This window comes from Schistocerca serialis, chromosome 1 (assembly GCF_023864345.2).
Source record: "Schistocerca serialis cubense isolate TAMUIC-IGC-003099 chromosome 1, iqSchSeri2.2, whole genome shotgun sequence".
Classification (NCBI taxonomy): domain Eukaryota; kingdom Metazoa; phylum Arthropoda; class Insecta; order Orthoptera; family Acrididae; genus Schistocerca; species Schistocerca serialis.
In genome coordinates, this window is record NC_064638.1 from 33,450,984 (window position 1) to 33,468,617 (window position 17,634).

Sequence of the window (17,634 nt, forward strand, 5' to 3'; positions counted from 1 at the left end):
TCTGTGGTACATCCGAGACCTGCTACTAGTCTCACAGAAGAGATTAAATGAGCCAACAGCAACTTTGTTAATCGCCTCAAAATAAGTCGTTATTGAGATCCTAGTATTCAATAGCGATGCACATTGTATAACTTATCGGCAATGGGAGAGTGCTACGGTTACAGAAAACAGGCAGTGGGTAATCGGATACATGCTACTGGAGTCCCAGGTGAGCTGCCATGCATCGTCCACAGCCTTGCTAGTGTCTTGGAGAGGAGGCGGCATGAGGCCTCCAGATTTCTAATCGGGATGAAATATCTCTGTCACCATGTGAATGGGACGGTTCGGGGATGACAGGAAGCATTCTGTGGTACATCCGAGACCTGCTACTAGACTCAAAGAAGCGATTAAATGAGCCAACAGCAAATTTGTTAATCGCCTCAAAATAAGTCGTTATGGAGATTCTAGTATTTAATAGCGATGCAAATTGTATAACACATCGGCAGTGGGAGAGTGCTACGGTTACAGAAAACAGATAGTGGGGAATCGGATACATGCTACTGGAGTCCCAGGAGAGCTGCCATGCATCGTCCACAGCCTTGCTAGTCTCCTGGAGATAAGGCGGCATGAGGCCTCCAGATTTCGAATAGAGACGAAATTTCTCTGTCACCATGTGAATGGGACGGTTCGAGGATAACAAGAAGATTTCTGTGGTACATCCGAGACTTGCTACTAGACTCACAGGAGATATTAAATGAGCCAGCAGCAACTTTGTTAATCGCCTCAAAATAAGTCATTATGGAGATCCTAGTAATTAATAGCGATGCAAATTGTATAACTCATCGCCAATGGGAGGGTGCTATGGTTACAGAAAACAGGCAGTGGTGAATCGGATACATGCTACTGGAGTCCCAGGAGAGCTGCCATGCATCGTCCACAGCCTTGCTAGTCTCTTGGAGATAAGGCGGCATGAGGCCTCCAGATTTCTAATCGGGATGAAATATCTCTTTCACCATGTGAATGGGACGGTTCGAGGATGACAGGAAGCATTCTGTGGTAAATCCGAGTTCTGCTACTAGACTCACAGAAGAGATTAAATGAGCCAACAGCAACTTGGTTAATCGCCTCAAAATATGTTGTTATGGAGATTCTAGTATTTAATAGCGATGCAAATTGTATAACACATCGGCAGTGGATTAGTGCTACGGTTACAGAAAACAGGCAGTGGTGAATCGGATACATGCTACTGGAGTCCCAGGAGAGCTGCCATGCATCGTCCACAGCCTTGCTAGTCTCTGGGAGAGGAGGCGGCACGAGGCCTCCAGATTTCTAATCGGGACGAAATTTCTCTGTCACCATGTGAATGGGACGGTTCGAGGATTACAGGAAGCATTCTGTGGTACATCCGGGACCTGCTACTAGACTCACAGATAAGATTAAATGAGACAACAGTAACTATTTTAATCTCCTCAAAAGAAGTCGTTATGGAGATCCTAGTATTTAATAGCGATGCAAATTGTATAACTCATCGGCAATGGGAGAGTGCTACGGTTACAGAAAACAGATAGTGGGGAATCGGATACATGCTACTGGAGTCCCAGGAGAGCTGCCATGCATCGTCCACAGCCTTGCTAGTCTCTTGGAGATAAGGCGGCATGAGGCCTCCAGATTTCGAATAGAGACGAAATTTCTCTGTCACCATGTGAATGGGACGGTTCGAGGATAACAAGAAGAATTCTTTGGTACATCCGAGACTTGCTACTAGACTCACAGAAGATATTAAGTGAGATAGCAGCAACTTTGTTAATCGCCTCAAAATAAGTCATTATGGAGATCCTAGTGATTAATAGCGATGCAAATTGTATAACTCATCGCCAATGGAAGGGTGCTACGGTTACAGAAAACAGGCAGTGGTGAATCGGATACATGCTACTGGAGTCCCAGGAGAGCTGCCATGCATCGTCCACAGCCTTGCTAGTCTCTTGGAGATAAGGCGGCATGAGGCCTCCAGATTTCTAATCGGGATGAAATATCTCTTTCACCATGTGAATGGGACGGTTCGAGGATGACAGGAAGCATTCTGTGGTACATCCGAATTCTGCTACTAGACTCACAGAAGAGATTAAATGAGCCAACAGCAATTTTCTTAATCGCCTCAAAATAAGTCGTTATGGAGATTCTAGTATTTAATAGCGATGCAAATTGTATAACACATCGGCAGTGGGAGAGTGCTACGGTTACAGAAAGCAGGCAGTGGTGAATCGGATACATGCTACTGGAGTCCCAGGAGAGCTGCCATGCATCGTCCACAGCCTTGCTAGTCTCTTGGAGAGGAGGCGGCACGAGGATTCCAGATTTCTAATCGGGACGAAATTTCTCTGTCACCATGTGAATGGGGCGGTTCGAGGATGACAGGAAGCATTCTGTGGTACATCCGAGACCTGCTACTACACTCACAGAAGAGATTAAATGAGCCAACAGCAACTTTGTTAATCGCCTCAAAATAAGTCGTTATGGAAATCCTAGTATTTAATAGCGATGCAAATTGTATAACTCATCGGCAATGGGAGGGTGCTACGGTTACAGAAAACAGGCTGTGGTGAATCGGATACATGCTACTGGAGTCCCAGGAGAGCTGCCATGCATCGTCCACAGCCTTGCTAGTCTCTTGGAGATACGGGAGCACGAGGCCTGCAGACTACTAATCGGGATGAAATATCTCTGTCACCATGTGAATGGGACGGTTCGAGGATGACAGGAAGCATTCTGTGGTACATCCGAGACCTGCTACTAGACTCACAGAAGAGATTAAATGAGCCAACAGCAACTTTGTTAATCGCCTCAAAATAAGTCGTTATGGAGATCCTAGTATTTAATAGCGATGCAAATTGTATAACTCATCGGCAATGGGAGGGTGCTACGGTTACAGAAAACAGGTAGTGGTGAATCGGATACATCCTACTGGAGTCCCAGGAGAGCTGCCATGCATCGTCCACAGCCTTGCTAGTCTCTTGGAGATACGGGGCATGAGGCCTCCAGACTACTAATCGGGATGAAATATCTCTGTCACCATGTGAATGGGACGGTTCGAGGATGACAGGAAGCATTCTGTGGTACATCCGAGACCTGCTACTAGACTCACAGAAAAGATTAAATGTGCCAACAGCAACTGTGTTAATCGCCTCAAAATAAGTCGTCATGGAGATCCTAGTATTTAATAGCGATGCAAATTGTATAACACATCGGCAGTGGGAGAGTGCTCCGGTTACAGAAAACAGGCAGTGGTGAATCGGATACATGCTACTGGAGTCCCAGGAGAGCTGCCATGCATCGTCCACAGCCTCGCTAGTCTCTTGGAGAGGAGGCGGCACGAGGCCTCCAGATTTGTAATCGGGACGAAATTTCTCTGTCACCATGTGAATGGGACGGTTCGAGGATAACAGGAAGCATTCTGTGGTACATCCGAGACCTGCTACTAGACTCACAGAAGAGATTAAATGAGCCAACAGCAACTTTGTTAATCGCCTCAAAATAAGTCGTTATGGAGATTCTAGTATTTAATAGCGATGCAAATTGTACAACTCATCGGCAATGGGAGGGTGCTACGGTTACAGAAAACAGGCAGTGGTGAATCGGATACATGCTACTGGAGTCCCAGTAGAGCTGCCATGCATCGTCCACAGCCTCGCTAGTCTCTTGGAGAGGAGGCGGCACGAGGCCTCCAGATTTCTAATCGGGACGAAATTTCTCTGTCACCATGTGAATGGGACGGTTCGAGGATGACAGGAAGCATTCTGTGGTACATCCGAGAACGGCTACTAGACTCACAGAAGAGATTAAATGAGCCAACAGCAACTTGGTTAATCGCCTCAAAATAAGTCGGTATGGAGATCCTAGTATTTAATAGCGATGCAAATTGTATAACTCATCGGCAATGGGAGGGTGCTACGGTTACAGAAAACAGGCAGTGGTGAATCGGATACATGCTACTGGAGTCCCAGGAGAGCTGCCATGCATCGTCCACAGCCTCGCTAGTCTCTTGGAGATAAAGCGGCATGAGGCCTCCAGATTTCTAATAGAGACGACATTTCTCTGTCACCAACTGAATGGGACGGTTCGAGGATAACAGCAAGCTTTCTGCGGTACATCCGAGACTTGCTACTAGACTAACAGAAGATATTAAGTAAGCCAGCAGCAACTATGTTAATCGCCTCAAAATAATTCGTTATGGAGATCCTAGTAATTAAGAGCGATGCAAATTGTATAACTCATCGGCAATGGGAGGGTGCTACGGTTACAGAAAACAGGTAGTTGTGAATCGGATACATGCTACTGGAGTCCCAGGAGAGCTGCCATGCATCGTCCACAGCCTTGCTAGTCTCTTGGAGAGGAGGCGGCATGAGGCCTCCAGATTTCTAATCTGGTCGATATTTCTCTGTCACCATGTTAATAGGACGGTTCGAGGATAACAGGAAGCATTCTGTGGTACATCCGAGAACGGCTACTAGACTCACAGAAGAGATTAAATGAGCCAACAGCATCTTGGTTAATCGCCTCAAAATAAGTCGGTATGGAGATCCTAGTATTTAATAGCGATGCAAATTGTATAACTCATCGGCAAAGGGAGGGTGCTACGGTTACAGAAAACAGGTAGTGGTGAATCGGATACATGCTACTGGAGTCCCAGGAGAACTGCCATGCATCGTCCACAGCCTTGCTAGTCTCTTGGAGATACGGGGGCATGAGGCCTCCAGACTACTAATCGGGATGAAATATCTCTATCACCATGTGAATGGGACGGTTCGAGGATGACAGGAAGCATTCTGTGGTACATCCGAGACCTGCTACTAGACTCACAGAAAAGATTAAATGAGCCAACAGCAACTGTGTTAATCGCCTCAAAATAGGTCGTCATGGAGATCCTAGTATTTAATAGCGATGCAAATTGTATAACACATCGGCAGTGGGAGAGTGCTCCGGTTACAGAAAACAGGCAGTGGTGAATCGGATACATGCTACTGGAGTCCCAGGAGAGCTGCCATGCATAGTCCACAGCCTCGCTAGTTTCTTGGAGAGGAGGCTGCACGAGGCCTCCAGATTTCTAATCGGGACGAAATTTCTCTGTCACCATGTGAATGGGACGGTTCGAGGATGACAGGAAGCATTCTGTGGTACATCCGAGACCTGCTACTAGACTCACAGAAGAGATTAAATGAGCCAACAGCAACTTTGTTAATCGCCTCAAAATAAGTCGTTATGGAGATTCTAGTATTTAATAGCGATGCAAATTGTACAACTCATCGGCAATGGGAGGGTGCTACGGTTACAGAAAACAGGCAGTGGTGAATCGGATACATGCTACTGGAGTCCCAGGAGAGCTGCCATGCATCGTCCACAGCCTCGCTAGTCTCTTGGAGAGGAGGCGGCACGAGGCCTCCAGATTTCTAATCGGGACGAAATTTCTCTGTCACCATGTGAATGGGACGGTTCGAGGATGACAGGAAGCATTCTGTGGTACATCCGAGACCTGCTACTAGACTCACAGAAGAGATTAAATGAGCCAACAGCATCTTGGTTAATCGCCTCAAAATAAGTCGGTATGGAGATCCTAGTATTAAATAGCGATGCAAATTGTATAACTCATCGGCAATGGGAGGGTGCTACGGTTACAGAAAACAGCTAGTGGTGAATCGGATACATGCTACTGGAGTCCCAAGAGAGCTGCCATGCATCGTCCACAGCCTTGCTAGTCTCTTGGAGATACGGGGGCATGAGGCCTCTAGACTACTAATCGGGATGAAATTTCTCTGTCACCATGTGAATATGACGGTTCGAGGATGACAGGAAGCATTCTGTGATACAACCGAGACCTGCTACTAGACTCACAGAAGAGATTAAATGAGCCAACAGTAACTTTTTTAATCTCCTCAAAATAAGTCGTTATGGAGATCCTAGTATTTAATAGCGATGCAAATTGTATAAGTCATCGGCAATGAAGAGAGCTACAGTTACAGAAAACAGGCAGTGGTGAATCGGAAACATGCTACTGGAGTCCCAGGAGAGCTGCCATGCATCGTCCACAGCCTTGCTAGTCTCTTGGAGATAAAGCGGCATAAGGCCTCCAGATTTCTAATAGAGACGAGATTTCTCTGTCACCATGTGAATGGGACGGTTCGAGGATAACAGCAAGCTTTCTGCGGTACATCCGAGACTTGCCACTAGACTAACAGAAGATATTAAGTGAGCCAGCAGCAACTATGTTAATCGCCTCAAAATAAGTCGTTATGGAGATCCTAGTAATTAATAGCGATGCAAATTGTATAACTCATCGGCAATGGGAGGGTGCTACGGTTACAGAAAACAGGTAGTGGCGAATCGGATACATGCTACTGGAGTCCCAGGAGAGCTGCCATGCATCTTCCACAGCCTCGCTAGTCTCTTGGAGAGGAGGCGGCACGAGGCCTCCAGATTTCTAATCGGGACGAAATTTCTCTGCCACCATGTGAATGGGACGGTTCGAGGATGACAGGAAGCATTCTGTGGTACATCCGAGACCTGCTACTAGACTCACAGAAGAGATTAAATGAGCCAACAGCAACTTTGTTAATCGCCTCAAAATAAGTCGTTATGGAGATCCTAGTATTTAATAGCGATGCAAATTGTATAAGTCATCGGCAATGGGAGGGTGCTACGGTTACAGAAAACAGGTAGTGGTGAATCGAATACATGCTACTGGTGTCCAAGGAGAGCTGCCATGCATCGTCCACAGCCTTGCTAGTATCTTGGAGATACGGGGGCTTGAGGCCTCCAGACTACTAATCGGGATGAAATTTCTCTGTCACCATGTGAATGGGACGGTTCGAGGATGACAGGAAGCATTCTGTGATACATCCGAGACCTGCTACTATCCTCACAGAAGAGATTAAATGAGCCAACAGCAACTTTGTTAATCGCCTCAAAATAAGTCGTCATGGAGATCCTAGTATTTAATAGCGATGCAAATTGTATAACACATCGGCAGTGGGAGAGTGCTACGGTTACAGAAAACAGGCAGTGGTGAATCGCATACATGCTACTGGAGTCCCAGGAGAGCTGCCATGCATCGTCCACAGCCTCGCTAGTCTCTTGGAGAGGAGGCGGCACGAGGCCTCCAGATTTCTAATCGGGACGAAATTTCTCTGTCACCATGTGTATGGGACGGTTCGAGGATGACAGGAAGCATTCTGTGATACATCCGAGACCTGCTACTAGACTCACAGAAGAGATTAAATGAGCCAACAGTAACTTTTTTAATCTCCTCAAAATAAGTCGTTATGGAGATCCTAGTATTTAATAGCGATGCAAATTGTATAACTCATCGGCAATGGGAGAGTGCTACGGTTACAGAAAACAGACAGTGGTGAATGGGATACATGGTACTGGAGTCCCAGGAGAGCTGCCATGCATCGTCCACAGCCTTGCTAGTCTCTTCGAGATACGGGGGCGTGAGGCCTCCAGACTACTAATCGGGATGAAATATCTCTGTCACCATGTGAATGGGACGGTTCGAGGATGACAGGAAGCATTCTGTGGTACATCCGAGACCTGCTACTAGACTCACAGAAGAGATTAAATGAGCCAACAGCAACTTTGTTAATCGCCTCAAAATAAGTCGTCATGGAGATCCTAGTATTTAATAGCGATGCAAATTGTATAACTCATCGGCAATGGGAGGGTGCTACGGTTACAGAAAACAGGCAGTGGTGAATCAAAAACATGCTACTGGAGTCCCAGGAGAGCTGCCATGCATCGTCCACAGCCTTCCTAGTCTCTTGGAGATAAGGCGGCATGAGGCCTCCAGATTTCTAATAGAGACGAGATTTCTCTGTCACCATGTGAATGGGACGGTTCGAGGATAACAGGAAGCTTTCTGCGGTACATCCGAGACTTGCTACTAGACTCACAGAAGATATTAAGTGAGCCAGCAGCAACTATGTTAATCGCCTCAAAATAAGTCGTTATGGAGATCCTAGTAATTAATAGCGATGCAAATTGTATAACTCATCGGCAATGGGAGGGTGCTACGGTTACAGAAAACAGGTAGTGGTGAATTGGATACATGCTACTGGAGTCCCAGGAGAGCTGCCATGCATCGTCCACAGCCTTGCTAGTCTCTTGGAGTGGAGACGGCATGAGGCCTCCAGATTTCTAATGCGGACGATATTTCTCTGTCACCATGTGAATAGGGCGGTTCGAGGATAACAGGAAGCCTTCTGTGGTACATCCGAGAACGGCTACTAGACTCACAGAAGAGATTAAATGATCCAACAGCAACTTGGTTAATCGCCTCAAAATAAGTCGGTATGGAGATCCTAGTATTTAATAGCGATGCAAATTGTATAACTCATCGGCAATGGGAGGGTGCTACGGTTACAGAAAACAGGCAGTGGTGAATCGGATACATGCTACTGGAGTCCCAGGAGAGCTGCCATGCATCGTCCACAGCCTTGCTAGTCTCTTGGAGATACGGGGGCATGAGGCCTCCAGACTACTAATCGGGATGAAATATCTCTGTCACCATGTAAATGGGACGGTTCGAGGATGACAGGAAGCATTCTGTGCTACATCCGAGACCTGCTACAAGACTCACAGAAGATATTAAGTGAGCCAGCAGCAACTATGTTAATCGCCTCAAAATAAGTCGTTATGGAGATCCTAGTAATTAATAGCGATGCAAATTGTATAACTCATCGGCAATGGGATGGTGCTACGGTTACAGAAAACAGGTAGTGGCGAATCGGATACATGCTACTGGAGTCCCAGGAGAGCTGCCATGCATCGTCCACAGCCTTGCTAGTCTCTTGGAGAGGAGGCGGCATGAGGCCTCCAGATTTCTAATCTGGACGATATTTCTCTGTCACCATGTGAATAGGACTGTTCGAGGATAACAGGAAGCATTCTGTGGTACATCCGAGAACGGCTACTAGACTCACAGAAGAGATTAAATGAGCCAACAGCAACTTGGTTAATCGCCTCAAAATAAGTCGGTATGGAGATCCTAGTATTGAATAGCGATGCAAATTGTATAACTCATCGGCAATGGGATGGTGCTACGGTTACAGAAAACAGGTAGTGGTGAATCGGATACATGCTACTGGAGTCCCAGGAGAGCTGCCATGCATCGTCCACAGCCTTGCTAGTCTCTTGGAGATACGGGTGCATGAGGCCTCCAGACTACTAATCGGGATGAAATATCTCTGTCACCATGTGAATGGGACGGTTCGAGGATGACAGGAAGCATTCTGTGGTACATCCGAGACCTGCTACTAGACTCACAGAAGAGATTAAATGAGCCAACAGCAACTTTGTTAATCGCCTCAAAATAAGTCGTCATGGAGATCCTAGTATTTAATAGCGATGCAAATTGTATAACACATCGGCAGTGGGAGAGTGCTACGGTTACAGAAAACAGGCAGTGGTGAATCGGATACATGCTACTGGAGTCCCAGGAGAGCTGCCATGCATCTTCCACAGCCTCGCTAGTCTCTTGGAGAGGAGGTGGCACGAGGCCTCCAGATTTCTAATCGGGACGAAATTTCTCTGCCACCATGTGAATGGGACGGTTCGAGGATGACAGGAAGCATTCTGTGGTACATCCGAGACCTGCTACTAGACTCACAGAAGAGATTAAATGAGCCAACAGCAACTTTGTTAATCGCCTCAAAATAAGTCGGTATGGAGATCCTAGTATTTAATAGCGATGCAACTTGTATAAGTCATCGGCAATGGGAGGGTGCTACGGTTATGGAAAACAGGTAGTGGTGAATCGGATACATGCTACTGGTGTCCCAGGAGAGCTGCCATGCATCGTCCACAGCCTTGCTAGTCTCTTGGAGATACGGGGGCTTGAGGCCTCCAGACTACTAATCGGGATGAAATTTCTCTGTCACCATGTGAATGGGACGGTTCGAGGATGACAGGAAGCATTCTGTGATACATCCGAGACCTGCTACTAGACTCACAGAAGAGATTAAATGAGCCAACAGCAACTTTGTTAATCGCCTCAAAATAAGTCGTCATGGAGATCCTAGTATTTAATAGCGATGCAAATTGTATAAAACATCGGCAGTGGGAGAGTGCTACGGTTACAGAAAACAGGAAGTGGTGAATCGGATACATGCTACTGGAGTCCCAGGAGAGCTGCCATGCATCGTCCACAGCCTCGCTAGTCTCTTGGAGAGGAGGCGGCACGAGGCCTCCAGATTTCTAATCGGGACGAAATTTCTCTGTCACCATGTGTATGGGACGGTTCGAGGATGACAGGAAGCATTCTGTGGTACATCCGAGACCTGCTACTAGACTCACAGAAGAGATTAAATGAGCCAACAGTAACTTTTTTAATCTCCTCAAAATAAGTCGTTATGGAGATCCTAGTATTTAATAGCGATGCAAATTGTATAACTCATCGGCAATGGGAGAGTGCTACGGTTACAGAAAACAGACAGTGGTCAATGGGATACATGGTACTGGAGTCCCAGGAGAGCTGCCATGCATCGTCCACAGCCTTGCTAGTCTCTTCGAGATACGGGGGCGTGAGGCCTCCAGACTACTAATGGGGATGAAATATCTCTGTCACCATGTGAATGGGACGGTTCGAGGATGACAGGAAGCATTCTGTGGTACATCCGAGACCTGCTACTAGACTCACAGAAGAGATTAAATGAGCCAACAGCAACTTTGTTAATCGCCTCAAAATAAGTCGTCATGGAGATCCTAGTATTTAATAGCGATGCAAATTGTATAACTCATCGGCAATGGGAGAGTGCTACGGTTACAGAAGGCAGGCAGTGGTGAATCGGATACATGCTACTGGAGTCCCAGGAGAGCGGCCATGCATCGTCCACAGCCCCGCTAGTCCCTTGGAGAGGAGGCGGCACGAGGATTCCAGATTTCTAATCGGGACGAAATTTCTCTGTCACCATGAGAATGGGACGGTTCGAGGATGACAGGAGGCATTCTCTGGTACATCCGAGACCTGCTACTAGACTCACAGAAGAGAATAAATGAGCCAACAGCAACTTTTTTAATATCCTCAAAATAAGCCGTTATGGAGATCCTAGTATTTAATAGCGATGCAAATTGTATAACTCATCGGCAATGGGAGAGTGCTACGGTTACAGAAAGCAGGCAGTGGTGAATCGGATACATGCTACTGGAGTCCCAGGAGAGCGGCCATGCATCGTCCACAGCCCCGCTAGTCCCTTGGAGAGGAGGCGGCACGAGGATTCCAGATTTCTAATCGGGACGAAATTTCTCTGACACCATGTGAATGGGACGGTACGAGGATGACAGGAAGCATTCTGTGGTACATCCGAGACCTGCTACTAGACTCACAGAAGAGATTAAATGAGCCAACAGCAACTTTGTTATCTCCCAAAAATAAGTCGATATGGTGATCCTAGTATTTATTAGCGACGCAAATTGTATAACACATCGGCAATGGGAGGGTGCTACGGTTACAGAAAACAGGCAGTGGTGAATCGGATACATGCTACTGGAGTCCCAGGAGAGCTGCCATGCATCGTCCACAGCCTCGCTAGCCTCTTGGACAGGAGGCGGCACGAGGCCTCCAGATTTCTAATCGGGACGAAATTTCTCTGTCACCATGAGAATGGGACGGTTCGAGGATGACAGGAGGCATTCTCTGGTACATCCGAGACCTGCTACTAGACTCACAGAAGAGAATAAATGAGCCAACAGCAACTTTTTTAATCTCCTCAAAATAAGCTGTTATGGAGATCCTAGTATTTAATAGCGATGCAAATTGTATAACTCATCGGCAATGGGAGAGTGCTACGGTTACAGAAAGCAGGCAGTGGTGAATCGGATACATGCTACTGGAGTCCCAGGAGAGCTGCCATGCATCGTCCACAGCCCCGCTAGTCCCTTGGAGAGGAGGCGGCACGAGGATTCCAGATTTCTAATCGGGACGAAATTTCTCTGTCACCATGTGAATGGGACGGTACGAGGATGACAGGAAGCATTCTGTGGTACATCCGAGACCTGCTACTAGACTCACAGAAGAGATTAAATGAGCCAACAGCAACTTTGTTATCTCCCAAAAATAAGTCGATATGGTGATCCTAGTATTTATTAGCGACGCAAATTGTATAACACATCGGCAATGGGAGGGTGCTACGGTTACAGAAAACAGGCAGTGGTGAATCGGATACATGCTACTGGAGTCCCAGGAGAGCTGCCATGCATCGTCCACAGCCTTGCTAGTCTCTTGGAAAGGAGGCGGCATGAGGCCTCCAAATTTCTAATCGGGACGAAATTTCTCTGACACCATGTGAATGGGACGGTTCGAGGATGACAGGAGGCATTCTGTGGTACATCCGAGACCTGCCACTAAACTCACAGAAGAGATTAAATGAGCCGACGGCAACTATGTTAATATCCTCAAAATAAGTCGTTATGGAGATCCTGGTATTTAATAGCGATGCAAATTGTATAACTCATCGGCAATGAGAGAGTGCTACGGTCACAGGAAACAGGCAGTGGTGAATCGGATACATGCTACTGGAGTCCCACGAGAGCTGCCATGCAGCGTCCACAGCCCTGCTAGTCTCTTGGAGAGGATGCGGCATGAGGACTCCAGATTTCTAATCGGGACGAAATTTCTCTGTCACCATGTGAATGGGACGGTTCGAGGCCTCCAGATATCAATCGCGACGCTATTTCTGTTCCACCATCTCAATGGGACGGTGGGAGGATATCAGGAATCATTCTGTGGTACTTCAGAAACCACCTACTGGGCTCCCAGAGGAGATTAAATGAGCCAACAGCAACTTTGTTAATCTCCTCAATGTAAGTCGTTATAGATATTTTAGTATTTCTTAGCGGCGCAATTTGTATAACTCATCGGCAATGGGAGAGTGCTACGGTTACAGAAAAAGAGACAGTGGTGCATCGGATACATGCCACTGGAGCCCCATGAGAGCTGCCGTGTGGCGACCACAGCCTTGCTAGTCTCTTGCGGAGAAGAGATCATGAGGCCTCCAGGTATCAATCGCGACGCTATTTCTGTTCCACCATCTCAATGGGACGGTGGGAGGATGGCAGGAATCATTTTGTGGTACTTCGGAATCGACCTATTGGGCTACCAGAAAAGATTAAATGAGCCAACAGCAACTTTGTTAATCACCTCAATGTAAGTCGCTATGGAGATCCTAGTATTTAATATCGACGCAATTTGTATAACTCATTGGGAATGGGAGAGTGCTACAGTCACAAAAAACAGACAGTGGTGCATCGCATACATGCCACTGGTGCCCCAGGAAAGCTGCCATGTGGCGCCCACACCCTTGCTAGTCTCTTGCGGAGAAGAGAGCATGAGGCCTCCAGATATCAATCGCGACGCTATTTCTGTTCCACCATCTCAATGGGACGGTGGGAGGATGGCAGGAATCATTCTGTGTTACTTCAGAAACCACCTTTTGGGCTCCCAGAAGAGATTAAATGAGCCAACAGCAACTTTGTTAATCTCCTCAATATAAGTCGCTATGGAGATCCTAGAAATTGATAGCGACGCAATTTGTATAACTCATTGGGAATGGGAGAGTGCTACGGTCACAGAAAACAGACAGTGGTGAATCGCATACATGCCACTGGAGCTCCAGGAGAGCAGCCATGTGGCGACCACACCCTTGCTAGTCTCTTGTGGAGAAGAGGCCATGAGGCCTTCAGATATCAATAGCGACGAAATTTCCGTGTCACAATTTTAGTCGGATGGTGGGAGGATGGCAGGAAACATTATGTAGTATGTCAGAAACCACCTATTGGGCTCCCAGAAGAGATTAAATGAGCCAACAGCAACTTTGTTAATCTCCTCAATGTAAGTCGTTATGGAGATCCTAGAATTTAATAGCGACGCAATTTGTATAACTCATTGGGAATGGGAGAGTGCTACGGTCACACAAAACAGACAGTGGTACATCGGATACATGCCACTGGAGCCCCAGGAGAGCTGCGATAGGGCGCCCATAGCCTTGCTAGTCTCTTGCGGAGTAGAGAGCATGAGGCCTCCAGATATCAATCGCGAAGCTATTTCTGTACCACCATCGGAATGGGACTCTGGGAGGATGGCAGGAATCATTCTGTGGTACGTCCGTAACCACCTATTGGGCTCCCAGAAGAGATTAAATGAGCCAACAGCAACTTTGTTAATCTGCTCAATATAAGTCGCTATGGAGATCCTAGTATTTAATAGCGACGCAATTTGTATAACTCATTGGGAATGGGAGATTGCTACTGTTGCAGAAAACAGACAGTGGTGCATCGAATACATGCCGCTGCAGCCCCAGGAGAGCTGCGATATGGCGCCCATAGCCTTGCTAGTCTCCTGCGGAGAAGAGAGCATGAGGCCTCCAGATATCAATCGCGACGCTATTTCTGTTCCACCATCTCAATGGGACGGTGGGAGGATGGCAGGATTCATTCTGTGGTACTTCAGAAACCACCTATTGGGCTCCCGGAAGAGATTAAATGAGCCAACAGCAACTATGTTAATCTCCTCAATATAAGTCGCTATGGAGATCCTAGTATGTAATAGCGACGCAATTTGTATAACTCATTGGGAATGGGAGAGTGCAACGTCACAGAAAACAGACAGTGGTGCATCGGATACATGCCACTGCAGCCCCAGGAGAGCTGCCATGTGGCACCTACAGCCTTGCTAGTCTCTTGCGGAGAAGAGAGCATGAGGCCTCCAGATATCAATCGCGACGCTATTTCTGTTCCACCATCTCAATGGGACGGTGGGAGGATGGCAGCATCATTCTGTGGTACGTCAGAAACAACCTATTGGGCTCCCAGAAGAGACTAAATGAGCCAACAGCAACTTTGTTAATCTCCTCAATGTAACTCGTTATGGATATTTTAGTATTTAATACCGACGCAATTTGTATAACTCATCGGCAATGGGAGAGTGCTATGGTTACAGAAAAAAGAGACAGTGATGCATCGGATACATGCCACTGGAGCCCCATGAGAGCTGCCATGTGGCGACCACAGCCTTGCTAGTCTCTTGCGGAGAAGAGATCATGAGGCCTCCAGATATCAATCGCGACGCTATTTCTTGTCCACCATCGAAATGGGAGGGTGGGAGGATGGCAGGAATCCTTTTGTGGTACGTCAGAAACCACCTATCGGGCTACCAGCAGAGATTAAATGAGCCAACAGCAACTCTGTTAATCTCCTCAATGTAAGTCGGTATGGATATTTTAGTATTTAATAGCGACGCACTTTGTATAACTCATCGGCAATGGGCGAGTGCTACAGTTAGAGAAAACACACAGTGGTGCATCGGATACATGCCACTGCAGCCCCAGGAGAGCAGATATGTGGCGACCACAGCCTTGCTAGTCTCTTGCGGAGAAGAGAGCATGAGGCCTCCAGATATCAATCGCGACGCTATTTCTGTTCCACCATCTCAATGGGACGGTGGGAGGATGGCAGGAATCATTCTGTGGTACTTCAGAAACCACCTATTGGGCTCCCAGAAGAGCTAAAATGAGCCAGCAGCAATTTTGTTAATCTCCTCAATATAAGTCGCTATGGAGATCCTAGTATTTAATAGCAACGCAATTTGTATTACTCATTGGGAATGGGAGAGTGCTACAGTCACAAAAAACAGACAGTGGTGCATGAGATACATGCCTCTGCAGCCCCGGGAGAGCTGCCATATGGCGCCCATAGCCTTGCTCGTCTCTTGCGGAGAAGAGGCCATGAGACCTCCAGATATCAATCGCGACGAAATTTCCGTGTCCCAATGTCAGTCGGATGGTGGGAGGATGGTAGGAAACATTATGTGGTACGTCAGAAACCTCCTATTGGGCTCCCAGAAGAGATTAAATGAGCCAAAAGCAACTTTGTTAATCTCCTCAATGTAAGTCGTTATGGAGATCCTAGTATATAATAGCGACGCAATTTGTATAACTCTTTGGGAATGGGAGAGTGCTACGGTCACAGAAAACACACAGTGGTGCATCGGATACATGCCACTGGTGCCCCAGGAGAGCTGCCATGTGGCTTCCACAGCCTTGCTAGTCTCTTGCGGAGAAGAGAGCATGAGGCCTCCAGATGTCAATCGCGACGCTATTTCTGTTCCACCATCTCAATGGGACGGTGGGAGAATGGCAGAAATCATTCTGTGGTACTTCAGAAACCACCTATTGGGCTCCCAGAAGAGATGAAATGAGCCAACAGCAACTTTGTTAATCTCTTCAATATAAGTCGCTATGGAGATCCTAGTATTTAATAGCTACGCAATTGGTATAACTCATTGGGAATGGGAGAGTGCTACTGTCACAGAAAACAGACAGTGGTGCATCGCATACATGCCACTGGAGCCCCAGGAGAGCAGCCATGTGGCGACCACAGCCTTGCTAGTCTCTTGCGGAGAAGAGGCCATGAGGCCTCCAGATATTAATCGCGACGAATTTTCCGCGTCACAATGTCAGTCGGATGGTGGGAGGATAGCAGGAAACATTATGTGGTACGTCAGAAAGCACCTATTGGGCTCCCAGAAGAGATTAAATGAGCCAACAGCAACTTTGTTAATCTCCTCAATGTAAGTCGTTATGGAGATCCTAGTATTTATTAGCTACGCAATTTGTATAACTCATTGGGAATGGAAAAGTGCTACGGTCACAGAACACAGACAGTGGTGCATCGGATACATGCCACTGGAGCCCCAGGAGAGCTGCCATGTGGCGACCACAGCCTTGCTAGTCTCTTGCGGAGAAGAGGGCATGAGGCCTCCAGATATCAATCGCGACGCTATTTCTGTTCCACCATCTCAATGGGACGGTGGGAGAATGGCAGGAATCATTCTGTGGTACTTCAGAAACCACCTATTTGGCTCCCAGAAGAGATTAAATGAGCCAACAGCAACTTTGTTAATCTCCTCAATATAAGTCGTAATGGAGATCCTAGTGTTTAATAACGACGCAATTTGCATAACTCATCGGCAATGGGGGATGCTACGGTTACAGAAAACAGACAGTGGTGCATCGGATACATGCCACTGGAGCCCCAGGAGAGCTGCCATGTGGCGACCACAGAGTTGCTAGTCTCTTGCGGAGAAGAGGGCATGAGGCCTCCAGATATCTATCGCGACGAAATTTCTGTTCCACCGTCTCAATGGGACGGTGGGGGGATGGCAGGAATCATTCTGTGGTACTTCAGAAACCACCTATTGGGCTCCCAGAAGACATGAAATGAGCCAACAGCAACTAAGTTAATCTCCTCAATATACGTCGTTATGGAGATCCTAGTATTTAATAGCGACGCAATTTGTATAACTCATCGGCAATGGGAGAGTGCTACGGTTACAGAAAACAGACAGTGGTCCATCGGATACATGCCACTGCAGCCCCAGGAGAGCTGCTATGTGGCGACCACAGCCTTGCTAGTCTCTTGCGGAGAAGAGGGCATGAGCCCTCCAGATATCAATCGCGACGAAATTTATGTGCCACCATCTCAATGGGACGGTGGGAGGATGGCAGGAATCATTCTGTGGTACTTCAGAAACCACCTATTGGGCTCCCAGAAGAGATTAAATGAGCCAACAGCAACTTTGTTAATCTAATCAATATAAGACGTTATGGAGAT